Consider the following 19,905-nt stretch of genomic DNA (forward strand, 5'->3'; position numbering starts at 1 on the left):
GGCTAGCACTGAGCTGTGTGTAATATGCTATTTTTTAATAAATGCAATATGCTATATTTGTAATATGTAATATGCTATTTTTTAAGTCGTAGTGGGACTTGGCTTGACAAGTACTTATGGACAAGATTATTTCATTTTTAAAAGAGTCTGGAAAGATAGTTCTGGGTGTTTTTGCTGAGGAGGAAGAAAAAGTAAATAAAATGAACAATAGAGTAGAAAATATCTTGTTTATAAGCAAATAAACATAATAGCAAAACACTGTGAACAGGAAAACAGTTTCTCTCCATCTCTCAGCTCCATCATCTGAAGACAATGGATAACTTCAGAGAAGAAACTAAAGTAGTTTTTGCCAGTAAGCATGATTACCACTATGGGTAAATGGTTAAAATACAAGACTGGAACTAGAGAAAACGTTCTCATCTTTGTTCCATTGCAGATATATGTATGACCTTGGGGAGACCCACTGTCATGTCACGTACCTCAACTTTCCAGTCTCTAAAGATGGGCGTTTGCTGGAGTGTAAGAAAAGCAATAATTGATTGTGAGACTTCACTCATGTTTCTAAATTATTTTGAAGTCATGGGATGGAACAGTTATAGAAGCAGAGATTTTTATTTATAAAACAGGGAAAAAAGTATTTTTTAAAAATACATGGATTTAATATCTGAAACTTGGTGTGGAAGGATGCTATCAGAGCACAATTTGTGACAGTACTGTCACAGGCTTTAGAAATGTGTGATGAGTATGTGTGTGGCAGCTTTGCTCATGGAAAGTTAATTTCAGGTCCTAACAAGCATGAGGCAACTCCATTACATTTACGATTGAATGCTGGTACATTTTATCTCTTTGTCTATAGGAAATGGTCAGTATCAAACAGTCTAGTTTGGGGAGAATGATAAAGCATTGATCTTTTGGGTCTTATCACATATGCAGACTAAATTCAGGTGGGATAGGAGGGTTTCTTTATTAATGAACAACAGAAAAGGTTTGGTTTTATTTCTGCTATGACCAAAAAAGACCATCTCTTCTCTGTTTTAATCAGAACAGTAAAAATCTTACTTAAACATCCTAAAATTTAGTGCAGGGCAACGTTCCACTAAACAGGGCCAATCGAGGAAGAATTTTTGATGGAATGAACACTGAGATGGAACGGACTATCCAAGTCCTTTGTTCTGTGCTCACAGATGTAAGATCAGGATCTTGAATTCCTTTGCTGCTTTATTTTATCGCAAGAAATGCTGCGATTTACTTTTTCTTTCCTGTGTTAGTATTGCCCTCTACTGGGCGAAACCAAAACTGCCCACCTGTGTTGCAAACCTGAAGCTGCGGGCAGGTAATGCATTATCTCCTTTCCCTCCTCTCTTGGGCCTTGGGCACACAGAGCCGGGAGAAGCCAGCCCTACCTCTGACAGGCGTGATGACTGGCCAGGGTACCCAGATTTGAGGTCCTGAATGGCAGCATGTTTGTTGCTGTACAACCAGTGCATTTTTTAAATGTTGGTAGCTCAAGCTATGTGAGGAGTTGTACTTATTCTCAAGAAAGAGAGAAACTTAGAGCTGGTTATTGTGGGATTTGGCAAGTGGGGCTCCTTGGACTGAGTCATAGGCTCAGGATGAAACAGGTCCTCAGTGGACAAGTTTGAGAGCTGCTGAGAGCAGTGAAAACTGATGAGTCTCCTGAATGTTATCTTCTACAGCAGCTATGCTTTTGGGACCTTGTCAGGTACTTTAGAATGAAATGTCACAATCTCTTGGAAGAACTAACACTGGACTTATGTAGCTTAAACTTGAGTTGCTGCATGGATTATGAGCACTTCCAAGTCACCACTAGCCTAGTGTAAGATCTGAAAAAAACCCCCTACGTTTCTAGCACTGGGATGAGAGCTGTTTTCTATGCAGGCCAAACCCAAAAGTTCCAGTCTGCAGTGGGGGGGCAACAAAATGATTCTGACCCAAGTGGCTTTGGGCTTCAAGAAAAGAAAGGAGACAGATGGGAGAATAAACTCCACAGAGTTTAACCTAGAAAGGTGTCCAAGATTAACTACAACTTACAGGTAGAAGTCTGTATTCTCAAATTCTAGAACGTATATTTTTTGCAAACATGCATGTTTGGTATTTTATCTCTTGGAAGTCTGCCTTGTAGGTGTTCACTGGGCCTTATACTTATTTCGCTTGTCACAGCCCATAGCTGTAAGGGATGAGGGTCAAGGGAGGAGTCCAGAGAAAGAACCAGAGGCTGAGTGTATTCAGTGAAAACACACTGAGATACATTGCTCTACAAGGTGAAATCTCATCATGGTCCCTCAGTGAATGTACTTGCTGTGTCCGAGTTTCTTTTTCTGATATTTCAGTTTTAGAAGTCTCAGTGCTCAGAGTGATGTCCTGTGCAGGCTGTTTGATTTGGCTACAGAAGAGGGTACAGAAAAGCTTTGCATTGCTGCATGCTGGTAAGGAACCTGTACAGAGTTTCTTGAAGTGCCTCTGTGGGCAGCATCTATAATATCTGTGTTTAGCAAACTGCTCTGTCTGCTCGCTGCTGGCCAAACACTGGTACCTGGTAGCTTTTACATATCCCTTGCCAGGGAATACATGTCATTCTACAGAAGTGCAGAGGGCTTACCTATATTAGTTTAGGAGAATGCAGCATTTAATTTTACATCATCAAATTGCTAGAACACCGAGACAATATACATTATTATTTTAATTTAATATTAGTTTTCAGTCATTTTGGTGCTTGGTAGCCTGAAGATTTGGGTGATGTGTGTTACCAGTGCCCCCTCTCGGATAAGACCAGGTTTGTTCACAGCTGCCTGGGCCCTCCAGTGCTTCCCTGAAGCACAATCATGCTGAGCCATGGCTTGTGAAAAACCTCAGCTCCTGCTTTCTGTGACTGTTGCCACATGACCCAACACACAGTGACGAAATCCCAGGAAAGATGCAGGATTGTTTTGATGAAGAGGGAATTTTCATGCGAGTTTTTGATTTTGTTCTTCTGTATAGAGAGGGCAAGCCAAGTGTTTGCTACATTTATTTTGCTTTTGCTGCTCACAAACTAGGTAATAAAAAGCCTGAAAAGGGTCTCATTTGATATGAAAACTGGGAAGTGTCATACTTCTTAACACTCTAAGGAATAAGAGACTTACTTTGCTGTGATAAAAAAATGCTTCATAAAAATGTGTTGTGAGCCTGCTCTGTGTGCAGTGAAACCCAGGCACAAGAAGAGGAAATGGCTTATCCAGATCTCCCAGCAGATCTGCAGGAACAGATTTGAGTTCCTACTTTACCCTTCTGTGCCCTGTAGACTGAATTCTGCTGGTTCAGTTCAGTACAAACTACCAAGCAGAATGATAAAAGAGACTGTGGGATCTAGTAGGGATTTTGTCAAAGATTGGAGTTTGTAAGATCATGTTCTCATACACAACTACCATGTAATTTGTAGCCTGTTACAGGTCTGTCTGTGCTCATGCCAAAGGAATACTTGTCCCTATGTTGTTCTCATGTCCTTCTCTCTCTCCTGGTACCTCTGCATAGGATGTATTTTCTTTTAGGATGTGGTTGCTTTTCATCGGCAGTAATAACTCCTGTCCTTCCGTGACAGCTGTTGAGCTGAAATCTTTTTTTCCCTTGATAGGTGCCCAGATTGGGTCATTTGCTGTTTGTTGTGTTTGGACAAATTTTATTTCTTGCATGTCTTACTGTTCAGTAAATTGCAGCTAAAGATTTCTGTCTTTAACAAGGCAATAAAGAATCCTTCATTCTCTGGAAGGCTATCTCCCATCATGGTCTCCTGTGGAAAATCTTTAGAGCTTATGTGTACATCATGCCTCAGAGGAAGCTATCAAAAAAGACTTGGGGCTGTACTCTGAAGGGGTTTATTAACCTGACTGATGTGAATGAAGGCTGCAGGGTACTAAGAGACTTAACTACTGATGGTGGAGAGACTCTGTAGATAAGAACTACTTATGGAAGGACAGTTCAGCAGCAGGCTGATAAAGTTGCAACCATTTCACTCCCCTGTGAGTAATGGAACAACAAAAAATTTCTGTAGGAAAGTTCAGGTATTATTATTGCCTAGGTTTCAGGATAGATTCTGGGGGTCTTACTTAGAAGAATCGTTCATGGTTCACTAAGTTATTTAGAGCTGTTCGTTGAAGTCCTCCCCTCGAGCTGTAAATAAGCCCTCTATCTGACAACTGCCAAGTAATAGTACTAGGGATGGATGAGAATTTCCTGGGGAATCCCTAGTGTGCTTGCCAGCCTTAGATGAGATCTGTCTATACATACCCACATATATAACTTTCTCCTAATACTGTGGTTTTTTTCAATGTGTATTCTGTGGTATCTGATCTACCAGCAGATGGGAGTCTGTCAGCACAGCTCCTGCCACCGTGGTTAAAAGCAGATGAGTTCACATGAGTCTCAGGAATACTTCCCTTTCATCATAGCAGGTCATTGGAGACAACGTTCTTATTATCAAAGTGACTGGCTGTTTTCCTGTGTTTGCCAATTGCTGTCTCATTCTCTCTTCTAAGATAGTGAAGTTCAGCAATGATATCCCCCTGTCAAATGCATTGTTCTTTTTAATTTTATTTTTCCTTTCTATTTTTTTCTCTATTTTCTTTTTACTTCCTTTGTCTTTTTTTTTTTAATTAAAAAAAAAATAAATTCTTTTCCTTTCCATTCAGAAAAAGAAAAGCTTCCTGGAGAACATAAAGCAGATTATCAGCAGAGATGTAGATAAGCTAAGGCACTACTTAATTTCTGAGGTGCTGGGCTTCATACGCCAAATATTAGTTCATTAAATGCAAGCTTGCACTTGTGATGTTTTACACATTGCTGTGTTGTTGAGCAGTTGGCAGATGTTTCAGGTGTCTGAACTACATTAATAGCAGGGATGGTTAAGTTCAAGATTGAGGGATGCAGGAGAGAGCTTAATTATCAAAGGCTCAAAGATTGGGTCAGGTTTGGGTACATTAGCAAAGCAGTTTGCAGAGTTCTAAGTTCAAAACAAAATGGCCTTTTGCTGTGCTGATCTCAGTTACTTTCCTCTAATTGGTCCCTCATCAACTGCCCTACCAAGACATATCTTCAGAAATTCTGCTTACATTGACTATTGTAGTTTTATGTTGAGAGCATCATGGCACACCTGCCTTGTAAAATACTGCTGCTTGCCTCTGCTTTTAACACAGTTTTCATTTTTAAAGGAAAAATGCCTTAAATTTGTATTTTTGCATTGGAAGGAATAACTTCTTCAGTAGTTAGGGGTAACTATTTTATATCCCAACAAGAGAGCTGAATTTACTTCCACTGCATCCAGTTTTTGCTGCTCTATCTAGTTGATGTTCTTCTCTTTCTTTCCCTTTATTTCCCTGTTCTGTACTTTTTTTCATCAGAATGAGAGACTGGGACAAGGCTGCAGTGGCTACTTAAATCCTCTCCATTCAGTTGCTGTAAGAGTTAGAGCAGTGGAATCTTCCCTGTTGTCAGTCTCCAATTTGTGGCAGTAACACTGCTGTTTTGGCCAGCCCTTGGAATGCTGTATGGGTGTTTCTGCTGTGCATGGCAGTGTCATGGTTAGCAAGAAAATTGAGTCATCTTAGGGAGGGGGCACATGTACACGAGTAGCAGGGATTGGGTCTTCTCTCCTTCTTTCTCAGTGTGCTGGAAGAGAAGCGTGTTTCTGGCTGAGGGCTTATTTGTAATGGACAGGATTTCTCCTGCCTCCAGCCAGGTGTCAAGCCTGTCATGGCAAATTCACTGTGGGCTGGCATGAGGGATTGGAGGGGGAAGCTAGCCAGGATTTGCAGGCATGCAGCCACACAACCCCGCTGCTGGGACTGAAAAGAGAACCTAACAGGTCACTGGGGCTGATCGAGGTAAACCATGGCACCTGGTTATTCTTTATTCTATGGGCAAAGGCCAAACAGCAGCAGCTGTAGTGAAGAGGTGAGTAAGCAGAAGTGATGTGCAGAGCTGAGGTGACATATGTATGTTTTGAATCATTGTGGTACACAGTTGAATTCCTTCCTATAAGAGATTGGCCTGGGCCAAACCTGCTGATTGCAGAGACCACCTGATGTGTGTTTTGCCTTCAGAGTCGCGCTAGTGTATAATCACCCTTTTCTCTAATATCAGCCATAGTTCCTCTGGCCTGTCTAGATGCAGTCTGTGGAGAAATCTGGAAATGGACAGATGGGAAAGTCCCTAAGCAGTTGTCTCCTTAGGGCAGAGGCTTCTCTTGGAGCAATGGTGGCTGTCCTGTGCTTTTCCTTATGCCACTTGTTTAGAGTCCTTGGGTGTTGCAGCCTGTCACTCCATACCACAAGCATTGCTCTTACAAAGTAAGGGTGAAAAGAGTATATGTGTGTGTGGTGAAATAACTAGGGTTCTGACCTTGGAGCAGGAACAGAAGAGGAGAAGGAACTGTGAAGCTAGGGGATTGAATCCTTCCTTTCTAATATCTCTGCACAGTTGAAACTGAGATTTATTGCTTCCCTCGTATTACTGGTTTACTCTGCTATTTAGAGTCTAAACAAGGCTGGGGAAGGTACATGGCACTTTTCCTCATTGCTGGAAAACTTATATCAATCAATATAATTGAAGTTCTGGATAGAATCATTTATGTCAGGCAGAGTTTCCCTTTCCTTTCTTTCCTCCTCCTTCTCACAGCCCAGTACTTGGATTTCATTTACTGGGAGTAATAGTTATGTTCTCAGAGTCAATTTGGGGAGACTAAATCTGGGGATGCATTCTACAGGAAGTCCAGGGATTAGGTGGCTCTTCCTGCTGATTCTGGGCAAAGCCACTTTTTGCATTTAGCACTGAAGTTCACCATCCACAAGAAAGGGTTCGTGGTGATTTATAACTTCTACTGAACATGGAAACAATGATCTACTTGTATTTGCTTACACTCAAAAAGCACAAAAGAAACAGGCTTTAGGAGAGAAGGTGGATAGACAACGGCCTGGAGGATACACCATGAGAAGGACCATATGTGACCTGAACTGCAGATCAGTTTGGAAAGCATAAGGAGAAGTCATAAGAAGTTCAGAGGCAATATGCAGAGCTAAGTATGGTGTGTCAAAATGCAAGTGAAGATGGAAATTTTCCATTCCAGAGCCTATGGCTTACTATGTAGGAGGTTTTCTACCTGTGACATTAGCTGGAGGTGATTTGCCATCCATGTGCATTTATATATTTATGTTCATGGAGCCAGTGTAGGTTGACTTCATGATTCATTTCAACAACCAGCACTTCTGTGTTTTTTTTTTTTTTTTGTAGACCCTGTAAAACTGTTGGTGACATGATTTACTCTGTGTGGAATTGGGTGGATTTATATAGTGCTTCAAATTATTTGATTAATTCAGAGGTTTTTACAGGACATGAATTACGTACAAACTTTGTTATGAGTTGATTCATAATTGTTTGGAAAAGATTGTTTATTTCAGCCTATAGCATATACACAGTTGTTCACTTAAACTCTGTGCTTTCCATAAGGTGGCTGGTCCTATGAATAGCATGATATTTCTTGCTGTGATTTTGGGTGCCTGTGGGCTTATATTGACAAGTTAAGCAAATGTCAAACATGCATACTTTGTGGATACATTTCAGAGCTTCCTAGTGCTGGCGCTCAGTGCGTAGTGATCTTTTCCCAACACTTATAGCTGTAACCCACTTAGAAGATAACTGGAAAAATCCTGTGGCTAAATGCTTTCAGTACAGCCCAGACTGGACAGATTCGAGGTAGGGGAATAAAAAACAGTATTGTGTAACTTGCAGGTTCTTCAGTACGTGCTGGAGGGCTCTTCAGCCATCTCTAAATTACTTAAAAGAGAGGTGAAAGTAGCATAACAAACAGGTGAAGCTGTCATGTGAACAGCAGGTTTTTGAACAGTAGTATGTTTGGAAAATCATTTATGTTCTTAGCCTCAGCCATTTGGGACTTGCATTCTCTCTGACACTTCTTCTTGCCACCTACCTGAGATCAACTTTTATCAGGACCTGAGGTTTTTGGTATGTCCTTGGCCAGTTCCATAGTCCTGCTGCTTCTAGCCTAAAAGGATCCTGCCACGTTTGTACAAACTTCTTCTCCTTGACTTCATGCTGGTTCATCATGTGACATTAAGCACCTCTTGGGAACATAAAACGATTGTGAGAGATACTGAGAAAGAGAAGAGGAAGGAGAGAGCAAATAAGGACGTGGAGTATTGTTTGCTGTGAGGGGAAGTTGGGATACTTGTTTCTGATTATGTTTAAGCAGGAACTGTGAGTCTGATGATCTTTGTATTCTCAAGGCTTCCAATCCGCTTGCTCTAATCCTCTTACAGCATCTGCTCTATTGGACTTTTATCTGATCTCTCTGTCTCTCAAACAATCTGTCGAAGCTCCCCATGTTGAGTCACTTTTGTCCCTTCCCCAGAGAGCTATGTGGTATCCTCTTGCCCAAATGGGGTCAATAGATTCTGCTTTTTCTGGGGTCCTTTAGGCTAGTCTGATGTAAATTAATTTACATCAAATTACATTAAATAAAATACGATTTGGGTATTGCCTTTAGTCACCTGGATGCTACAGCACTGGCAATGGGAACTGTGGCACTCCTAGTTGTTTCTGCAATATAACAAAATTTACATTTGCAGTAAACCAAATTTTGGAGATTTGAAATTGCAAAGAATGAGCTGTAAGTGTGATGGATCATTTGGGATTTGATTTTTTCAGTGGTGACTAAAACAAGAATTACAGATTTGGAGAAAATTGGTTTATTTTAGACTTTTCTGTTTATTAAACCACACAATATAACTAGAGTGGCCAAACTACCCTATTTCCCAAATTCAAAATCTCTTGCAGAGATGTCATCAACCACTAGTAAAACACAATATCATCATGTCAAAAACTGAATTTCTGTGTTTTGAGCTGGAGAGCTTTTGAGGAGAAATTCCAACAACATCTGTAGTGAACCCTTCCAAAGAAAATGGGGAACATGTCATAACTTCTAAGAACTATGCTTTTCAGTTGTGCAGAGTAAAGAGTTATTAGCAGAATTTTGGAGATTTTAGGCTGCAATTATCATATCCTATAAAGTGTTTAAAACTGAGTCTCAGTTATGGGTTAAGATCAAGCCGGTAGAAACAGCTGAGATGAATATGTGCAATTTGAGTAGAAACGGAGTTTTCTCTTTGAGCATCAGAGAACACGTCCCATATCCTTTTGTGGAAGAGGCTAATTCCATGCAATAAACAAAACAGTCTCTTATGCCTCCCATAATGCCCCCTTCCCCAGGCTCTTGAATGACCAAGCATTATTTCTGGGAAGCAAGGAACAGAAGCATTTTAAGTGTATTTGGTGATCCTGAAGGAAAGCAGTCTGCACCTTCTGGGAATAGTTTAACATTCTAAAGCAGCATGAGGACCAAAGCCATGGTCAGTACACAGATCTTATTCAAGTCTCCGCTGCACAAAACCAAGCAGGCTTAGAGCAGCAAGCTGTTTGGGGTGGTAAAATGTTCCAGGACCTCGTGTTTGTGTGGTTGTTTTGGTGTTTGTTTGTTTTGTTGTTTGTTTTTTTTTTAACTGAGCCTCGTGTAGTGAGGATGGAGCTCTGCGGTTTGTCAAAGAATGCAAAACCCACTTAAATATTGCTATTTTTGAGGACAAAAGCCTCACATGCCCAACATACACACAAACCGCGGGACGCAGATCCTGCTGGCTCTCAATAGCTTCTCCTTCTGATCCTGCTGCCTCTCTGCCGGAATGCCAATCCCCTGACTTAATGAAGGCTAACAGTATAATTAATCACACGCACCCGCAGCACAGCAGTTCATGAGACCTTAGTAAATGTGACTGCTCTAAGGGAGAAAGGGGAAAAAAGCCCAGGATGACAAGAAGAAAACAAGATCTTTGGTGAAAAGAAGCAGTCAAAGCAAAAAGGGGAGAGATCAACAAAGAGATGGACTAGGAGCCTTCATGAGCAAGGCAGAAAGCAATCTCCCCAAGCTGTCCTGTTGTAAAGGGTGTGAGATTCACCCCATTTCAGATGTTTCAGTTTTTCTCTTTCTACCTTTGGCCTCTACTTTCTTCAAATTATGCTTGAGAGGTTTTCTGTATTTAATTTTTTCTTGGATCCCTTCCTTTTTTTTTAGCTCTTTTTATCAATGACTGTGCTGTTTGGTATTTCTCCAGGTAGTACATGGTATTCTGGACCTTTTATAATTTTGTTCTTGTCTCTTAATTTTATTCCCGTAATATTCTTATTACATGTGCTTGAAGTCCTTCTCTTTTGTATCCTTCATGCATCTTGACTCTTTTTTTTTGAGGATGATGGCAATGGAAAATTTCTTCTCTACCCTCCTGTATAGCACAGAGGCCTGTGGTGTAATCCAGGTGGCCTTTTGACATCTGATGTGGTGCATTATTTGCTAGAGCCGTGGAAATAGTGGCAAGCTCTGGAGGTGGAGCTAGAAGAGGAAGATCTGAGGTAGTTGGTATTGTAAATTAAAATTTACAAGGCTTTTTTGTTTCTCCTCTGTGCAAATTAGTTTTGTACCTTCTTGAGTTAAAACCATAGGGGTTATGTTACTTTTGGTACATCAACAGCCATGACAAGTAGGTGATCCAGATAATTTTTGCACTCAAGAGGCACATAGGTATTTCAGGTCAGAAGCAGGCAGGCAGGCAGGCAGATGTGAGAAGACATTGTCTCTGATGGCCAGAATAGGGGTTGAAAGCTATTAGCTGTATGTCTGGTTTCACCTGTAACTGTCTGTATGAATTTGAGCAAATCGCTTCATTTAATCTCAGTTGGGGATAAAGAGAGAGAACCTCTGTTGCAGGTTAGCCTTACACAAAGGACTGTTCTAGGAATTCCCTGTAATGCTGTATCAAGGAACAACAAAAGTTGTTCCTCTCTCAACCTCAGAGTGACAGCAAGTGAGACACTGGAAGGTGTAGTGCATTGTACTGTGGAGAACTTGGGCACTGACATAAATTGTACATGTTCTTGCTTTTTATTAAGGGATTTTTAGAATCTTGGATGTGGAGATACATCCTGGAATTCCTGTGAAGTCATATAAAATGATTTGAGAGCTTTGTGATAATCATCAGCAAATAAGATTTTGAACTATATCCACAAAAGAAAATTACGTGAGCTGGTGCCATCTAACTGCCTTCCATCTAACTCAACAGATCTTCCAAGTCCTGTTGTTTTTATTCTCCCCCACTACTGTCTGATGCTGGAGGTCATTAGGCTCCTGTTTTCTATTTCCTGAAGTGCCTAAAGCTCTGTGCAGGGTTATTTCTCTTGACAGTGCTGCTCAGCACCAGTGTCTAGCTTGGGTCTGTTGGGATCCATAATCTTGGCACTTAGGCTAATAGTTGTTCTCAGGAGTACAGTACCAGACTGCACATGGAAATGATGGGAGCAACCCTTTTTGTCTGGCATCCTGGTGGCTGCAGCACATGTCCTACCTGTGGGAGCCACTGGTTATGTAGCATTCTCAGTCTGTTGTAGCCAGCAGATAATTTTGCAGTGGAAGGTATAACTCTTCCTGCCTGTTACTGAAGACTCTCTTCTCTGCCTGAAGTAATTAAATTTTCATGATGTTTGGGAGCAGAGTGAGAGCAAGCAAGCATATAAGCATAAAGGAGGCTCTACAGTTTAATGTTGAGGATTCTCACTGGGCAGGACTTGGGAACCTGGTTTTCTCCCCACAGAGAGGAATCTATTAATGTCCAAATGCAGCAGATTTGCTCTTTCTCACTTAACTCTCTTTATATCCTTGAAAGGGTTAGTGCCTAACTCAGGGTTGCAGCTTCTAGTAGATGGCAGAGAGCTGAAGAATGAGGGTTTGAAACATGGAGTTCTCCAGATCTGTCACTCCCGCTTAGGATAGCACTGATTGTTTGGAGGGATGGTACAAAGAGAAATTTGGTTCCAGATACTGAATATAAATGCAGAAATGCCTTGGTTTATCAGAGATTCCTCAGTGATTCTGTTTCAGGAACTCCCAGGGAGATCAGGAACCTGAGAGGTTTTCTATGGAAAGATGGATGCTATTCTCAAATATTTACCTCATGACACCCATGCTGGGAAAGATGGTTCAACTCTTCTTTTCTTTTCATTGCAAGATATTACTATTTCCATTTATTTTGATTTTTTTCCCCTGATTGTCCTTTTTCTTTTTAAATGAAGCTTCAGTTGTGTTGGTAATTAGCTAAAAATTTTGCAGTAATAATAGAATAAGAGGGTTAAAGGGAAGGGGGTAGGTTGCTGATCTCCCCATCACATTTGCAGGCCTATTAATTTAATTAGAGCTGCACTGTATAAATATTTAACTCATTCTAATTTCTTTTGCAGTTCCTTTGGTTTTCAAAGAGCTCCCAGCTCCAGATTATCCTTTTTGCTCTTCTATATATTTGAGAAAGAGGGGAAGTAAAAAAAATTAATTAAAAAAAACCCCTTGTCTCGGAAGATCCATGGATTCTTATCTTTTGCCTACCCTTTTCTTCAAATTAGTTTCTCTTAGGCCCTCTGTTGTAATATGAAATGAGGACTGTCTCTGTGGTTGTAGGGATACCTCTCCCCATTCTGCTGTTTTTGAATCCCGATGCTGGTAAGAACCAGCTTGGTGTAGGACTGCATGGAAGATGAGCTTGGCACTGCTTAGAGAAGCAGGAGGAGTACCTTTGCCTGCAGATGGCCTGCAGAAGTACAATAGGAGGGTCTTCAGACACAGGCCAGAGGAATGAGGCACAGGAACAATGAAGGACATGCTAATAAGGAGGTCCACTGTGGGCAAAAATAAATACAGGCCAGATATCAGAGAAATTATTGGGAGTTGCTGTTTGACGAATCATGTGTTGAAGAGAGATTTCTGACTAAAGCACCACTGTGGGTGGTCAGAGCAAGAGAAGGTTCTGTTTCTGTCCTGGTGCCTTTTTTTTCTTGCTGATCACTTATAGAACCATTGCCTCAGTTTCCCCCGTATAACATAGTGACAGTAGCTCATGGTGTCTGCTCTGGGGCCTGGCGTGTTTGAATTCAGTGGTGTGTAGACAAAGAAGATTTCTTGCACAGTGCTTTTGATGCTGGATTGTCTCCTCGATGCTGGATTGTCTCCTCAATCCTATGACATACCTCGTTGGGCTGGGTGGTTCCTGCAGGACTGTTGCTGTGGATCTCCATGGGTTCCCCAGCCCAAGACCTGCCAAACAGCCTGCAGCGTTGAGCTCCCATGGTCCTTCTGTCCCTGTTATGTTACCAGGCTCTCTAGTTTGCTCATCGGGCCCCCTGTCACTCTGTGGTTGACACCTTGTCACCTGGTCAAAGAACATGGACTCCAGCATCCTGATCTGCAGGGACAGCATGGAAACATGGTGAGGGACTTGGGAGCTGTCAGGATTTGGGGACCATCCAGCGTAACTGGGGAACTATCACAGGCTTCTCTATTCTTAATGTAATACAGCTTCACTGTAGTACATTGATGTGCTTTTTGTGTAAAGGGAAACTTGCTTGGCTTTTATTTTTTCTTCAGCATAGTTATGTTTTCAGCTATGAAGGCAAGACAAAGCTAGAGGTTTTGGGGTGAAGTTGCCACAGAAACTGCCAATTTTAGCATGTTGGAAAGCCTGGAGATACTCCGGTGGCAGACATCCTTACTGATGACCAGGGAGCACTTTAGTGGCTAGAGGACAGTGGCTACGGAGGGGATTTAGCCTGCAAGGCTTGTCTGAGAGAGCTGTTGTTGCTGCTGATAGGATATGTACGAGGGATATGGCTAAGGCATTTCATTGTCAAAAACAAGCATACTATTTCTGTTTTTCCAGTCCTGAAGATGATCCAGCCCATCCTTGTGATATTCTTGTCCTGCCTTGTATTAACAGAAACTACTACCTGAAAATCACTAAATTTGTTTAGCATATGCCTGTCCTGTGCCTTGTCAGATTATTGTGAGTATTAAGTGAGATGTGGTCTAAAGCTGATTCCTGAGCAATGTTCTTACAGATTCCTTCCAACCCAAGAGCTCTCCTGCAAGCCAGTCTGTTGTCATCACTGTTTTAACAAGGTTCCTTTTTAGCATTAGTTTTTCTGCAAATTTCTGTCTTTTCTGATTTAACTAGGAATGACGGTGATTATAAGAGAATACATATATTTGAATATCTTTTTAACAGCTATGCTCATTGCTTTCTTAGGCTTTGGCATTGCCTTTTAGTTCATTTCAGGACATACACAGAGTGGCTGAAATTTGCAAAGTGGCTGTAGCTCAGAACAGTCTTCAGGGATACATATGGGAATTGTATATGCCTGTAACTGTGCCTCTGCCTGTTTGATTGAGGAAAAAAGAGAAGGGAAGTGACAGAATTAGTGTTTGAGGGCATGTCTACATCACTGCTTGTGTAAATTGGTGAGTTGGAGCTCCTGATACTATGTGCAAGTGAAGTTTTGTGCAAATGTGACAGCAAACCTGTCAATACGCGGATTTGTGATTTTATGATGAGTTCATGTGAATGTGCAGCTGTTTGTGGAAGCACATGTAGATATATATTTGTCAGCACATGTAGAGATATATGCTTATGATAGGAGACTTAGAAGGATGTTATTTCATGCATTTGTGGTTTATCCATAAGTTTACATTCCTGCACGGACAGGAAAGTACTTCTTTTGGTTTCCTTTCGTATGTCAGTTTTTGTGACCAGCTGGTACAGCCGTGAAAGCAGTGGTTGGCCAGACTGAATATTTGTATAGCTTAATGAGAATTGCTCGAACAAGACCACCCATCTTAAAATGCTCTCCAGCTCTCTGCTTCCTACCTCCATTAAATAGGAAAGATCTCTGTTGCCTTGAGGCTAAGGGAATGAGGAGGCACTGCCTGCCCACTTTCAGGAGCACTGTGTTTCCTTCAATATGACAAATGGTACAGTGCCTCACACTGAGCTGATTGGAACTGAAGATGCTCATAGACTTCCCAATCATTTGCTGGATTTCCCTGCAATACTGTGGTCATTGTCTGTTTTCAGCCTCAGGCTCTTACAGACCTGGTGGTGTGGTGTTTCTGTCACAGTTTACTATCAAAGTCAGGATCAATGTTTCAGTCATTTCACTGTCCCAGCTCAGGACAAGGAGAGTTGCAGTGCTCCCATTTGTGCTTGCTGTGTCTGCTGAGGAATTGCATCAGGCTTTCCTCAAAGAGAAGAGAAGTTGATGGCAGCTGCCAATTATGAGATGAACATGAGTGGCCATAATGGCTCAGAGCAAGTATCCATTCTCCAACAGCCTCCAAAAGTGTATGTCTGTGGGAGAATAGAAAAACGAGGCAGACTATTTTAAACATTCTTTGATAATTTCTGTCCAACACCCTCCTAGTCTCCAGACAAGTGTTGGAGCGAGGGGATCATGTATTGACCTCCTTCTTCAGCATAGTAGGATCTGGGGGATATGATATCAAGAGAACCTCTTCTCTTTTGTGCTTGCTCTTCTAAAAGCCTCTGGCATCAGATCTTAAATTCGTAATCTAACACAGTTAGAGAAAGCATATGGCAACTCTCAAGGCAAAGGACTGATACACTGTAGAGATTTTGAGACTGTTCCAGTGCAGGCAGTAATGTGGGATGCTCTTAAGATGGCTAGCGAGCTGTGTGCAGGATGTAAACAAAGTGATCTGCCTTATGCACCTGATGTCTAAATCAACATTAGCTTTTCTAAACTAGGCAGACATTCATAGTCCTTCCTGCTTTTCTTTTAGAGCAGGAGTAGGGATTATTTAATTCAAACAAGTTAAAGCAAAAGGGTTTCCAAAGAAGTACAGGGAATGTGGTGGGCTGGAAGGAAAGGGAAGTTTGGAGTGTGTTGGTGTGGTGAGGGAACAGTGGCACAGGTAATGGAGAAGCACATCAGAGTCACACCTTGGCTTACCCTCTATGAGTCTCTTTGTGAGCTTATCAGCAGGCATTTCTTAAGTGGGTTTCTTTAGATCTCTTTGGTGAACCAAAAATTGGGGATACATGCTTTAATGAACTGATCACTGATGCCAGTGGTATTTTTATCTTGCTACTGAAGTTCATGACTTTTGGTATCAAATGGATAGCAGAGGCTAATGATCTGCTTTCTAGGTTCTATTTAGGTGAGGGAAAGGCTGCTCTGATTTTAAAATTACCATTACCTTCCCAGATTTGGTCTGCTATTATAAAGGGGTCTTTCTCCTTGGGTCTTTCTTTCTACCATATGCACTTGGTAGAAACATGCACAAAGAGAAACAGAAGAGTTTCTCCTTTCTTATTGCAAAACATTCCATAGGTGAGAGGGTGTCTGCTGCAAGCCTGGCTGCTTTGCAGGGGACTTCTGGAATGATCAGAATGTTCAAGAAGCTACAATGGCTCATACTGCCCTAATTAAACAGTACTTGCTCTGAACTCATTACGCTTTCTTGCCTTGTTTGCAAAGAAGGTTCTTATGGCTGCTATACGGAAAACTCTAGCTGCAGTTTATACGGGATACCCGTAAGGGCCAGTGCTTATGTTCTGGTGACCCACCTGGGGCTTGGGAGGAACAGGCACAGTGGTGGACAGAGCAGGGAGTGCTCTTCATGCATTCTTTTCAATCAGTAGTTTCCATGGTTTGGTTTGGGCACAGGCATATGTTGCCTAGGTGGGGTGAGGAGTGTTGGATATAGGTTGGAGAGGTGAAGTGTCAGAGAAAAGAAGTTTCATAAAATTATTAATTTAGAACTGCAAAGGCCTATGAGATCATTTCAGCCTCTGGCCCTCTCTACGTATCATAAGCTATAGATTTTTACAGCTTAGTCTTGAATTGAGTCAAACCACCACAGTGATTTAACACATTTGTTCCCATTTTGATTTGAAAATAAGGCTTGTTTGTCTTACAATAATTAGAGATGGTTTATTTGGTGAGATACTCTTTACTCTTCCTTTTGAATTGAAAGTCTTCTATATAAGGAATCATAGCCACCAAAAAGTGTTTAGGTGGGCTTGGCTCTGCTGGAAAGTGACACGTGGCAAGGCATGTTGCCAGCACGACGTGGTGGAAGATGAACAGAGAGGTGCTTGTACCCCATTCTGCCTGTGTTTACTTTCTGCATGAGTATGAGAGCGATGGCCCAGCATAGCGGGAGGGGGAGGGTGCCTGTTGGGCTTGAGTGCTGCAGATGCTTTGTAACATTTCAGCTCTTTGTTCTGCCTGAATAGAGCAAATAAGGCAGTCAGGCTAATTTGAAAAGATGCTCGATTAGGCATGGAATGTTTAATATTCTCCCTTGGTCCCTAGCTTCTGTGGAACCCTCCATTTTGCCTTCCCAGACCTCCAAATGGAGCCTGCTGCTTTCCCTCTGCTGAAGTCCCGGGCTAAAGGTGAGATTTGGTGACAGATAGGCTGAAACAGTTAAGTTACACAAGCAGATTCTCTGGTGAATCCTCCTGCAAAGTCCTTGTGTCCCCAGGACAGCCTGTGAGCTGCAGCGGGATGTGTCGATGGCTAGTGGGCAACCAAGGAGTCCACAAGGACCATCAGTATCTGGTATCAAGCAAGCCAGAGGTTAATGGTTTGTCAATTAATGTGTCAATTAATTACGGTTAGCCCTTGGTGTGTTACTCATTCCAGTTAAGTGGTCTTGCTGAACAAACAAGGATTATCACTGAGTTTTCAGCAATGTCTGCAGTTTTGCAGCTGGTGAATAGCTTCCTTAATTTGGTGCACGTTGGTGTTGGGGATTCAAAATGCCAGCTCTTCTGATAGCTGGACAGCCCTGCTTCCAGCCTCAGTGGCTGTCAGTCTTCCTGCGCTGTCTGATCTCAACACAGCTGCCAGCCCGTTGAACGGCTTCTCTCGCTTCAGCTTGCTGTGCTTCTCTGAAAACAGGAATAACCATTCCTTTACAGGAGGGCTATGCAGCATTTAATGTTTGTTTTGAGATCCGTAACAGCACCTAGGAACCCCTCTCTATCTAGTCATAAATGCTTACGATAAGTGTACTAGTGAATATGTAAGAATCTGGTTTTGTAAGACCTAGAAAGCTTGCTGTTCTGCACAGCAAGCATCCTTCTTCAGCTGTTCTTTTTATTTCTTTTATAAAATCTTGTTCAAGTACATCATATTTCACATGTAAGTACATAATACTAAATGGAGTAGAGGTAGAGGAGGAAAAACTGAATTTTGAAGTAGATTTACTTTTCCTGATAATTGAGAAATAAAATTTCCAACATGCTTAGGGATTACATCTTTCAAATGTGACAGTTGTTACCACTAGTGAAGCAAATAGTTTCCAATAAGGGGAATATATATGTTACTGCATATGACCTACTGGCAGAGTTCATAATGGGAGTTGTTTTTACTGCCTATTTTTATCGATAGGTAAGAGCTTTGATCAGTTCTGAAAATTTCCCTGTAATCTGTTCTATCCACAGCATTTTGCTGTGATGTTGCAATGTTATGTTGTTTGCAGCATTGCTGTTCTTCCCTATTGAAAATAACTCAATTATTGCTCCAAATTCTGCTTGTTTGTTGTGTTTTGTTTTTTTTAATTATGCACAATTATATATACTACATCACCCAAGATGGTCCTTGTGAATAGCATGCATCAAAATTCTTAGATAAATATTGATGGCACCTTCCATTAGCTATTCAGTGTATTGAAAAATGTACCCATCTGCAATGGGTATTTGTACACAAGAACTCACAAACACACTTGCACACCAAGGAGGACATTTTTCGTCTTTATTTTAAATAAATATGCAAACATTGGCAGTTTCATTTATTTCTCTTTTGTAAGTAAAGCTTATCTAATCATTTTGTGCAAATTTAATAATTATGTGTAATGACTGAATTAGGACTATAATTTAAGGAAAAGACTCGATTCCTTGCAATGTTTGTCTTATCATTTAATTGAAAAGTAACTTCTTTCCTCCCTCTTACATAGACTAAATGAGCCCTATGTCCTATCTCAGCCTCTTTGAAGTTGTGTCCTGCAGACACTCCAGTTGTTAATGTTTTTCAGGGAAGTGGGAGTGACTTAGATGAGGTTAGTAGGAGTTGCTATTTTCTAAGTAGGCAGTCATGATGATACTTGCATTTTCTGAGTGTAGGAGCATGTGGAGCTTTGCTTATTGATGACCTTTGAAAATTGTTTAGATTTGTGAGTTTTGGCACTCAGTCTTTAAAAAAACATGTACTATGCCTGTTCCTCTGTAATGTTACTATATAATACTCTCTATATAAAGTGCAAATACAATAATTGCACAGACCTAACCGGCAGGTGCTCTGATCTTCTTGATTAGAACTGTGAAGAATTTTTATGGGTATACTGCTGATTGAAAGGGCTGGGCTTTTAGTGACCACTTGTACTCCATGCATTATGAAAAAGTATTAGAGATCCATCTACTTTTTTCTTCTTGCTAAGAAGATCATCAAAAGCTAATTATGGAGAAGAGACCTGCTGCTGAGGCCTGCTCTGGGTGCTGGCCTGGGCACCCAGACGCAGTTGGAGCTACCTCAGGAGTGAACCTGTGCTCAGCCCTGGAGAGAAGTGTAGCTGCTTGAATGGATGTGAAATCATTCTTTCTGTTAAGCAAACCATAAGTGCCTGAGTTTGAAAGGCACTATGCTTTTAGAGAGATATTTTTCTTCATTTTATTGCCCTATTTCTTGTGTTGTGCTTGGATATCTTCCTGCTCCCCATTCCCCTTTACCACGGATTCTGTCAAGTCTTCCTCCTATTCAGCCTGGAGTCCTCCTTTGAACTTCATCCCATCATCTCCCTTCACTGCCACAGTGCTTTGTCTCCACTATTAACTTTCACATACTGCTCTCATCCTATAAAATCAGAGCTTCCATCTGGTTTATTATTCCAGGCAGTGAAGTCAGCAAAACCTGAAACAAAACAACAAAATGCAGCCCTGCCTTCCC

At 41.4% G+C, this 19,905-nt stretch overlaps 1 protein-coding gene across 22 annotated transcripts in view; it reads left to right on the forward strand.

The window, feature by feature from the left end:
* NRXN3 (neurexin 3) overlaps positions 1–19,905 on the forward strand; it is a 1,019,488-nt gene that overhangs the window by 202,429 nt on the left and 797,154 nt on the right. Inside the window, exon 1 of one of the 22 annotated variants that reach the window (XM_027672810.1) lies at positions 2,428–2,447. The exons of the other annotated variants lie outside the window; for them this stretch is intronic. The gene's annotated coding sequence lies outside the window, so the exon portion shown is untranslated. Of the gene's footprint in view, positions 1–2,427; positions 2,448–19,905 lie in introns of those variants that run through there. 22 annotated transcript variants of the gene reach the window in all.

The sequence above is a fragment of the Neopelma chrysocephalum genome, unplaced genomic scaffold (assembly GCF_003984885.1).
Source record: "Neopelma chrysocephalum unplaced genomic scaffold, ASM398488v2 Primary Assembly neopelma1_24, whole genome shotgun sequence".
Classification (NCBI taxonomy): Eukaryota; Metazoa; Chordata; class Aves; order Passeriformes; family Pipridae; genus Neopelma; species Neopelma chrysocephalum.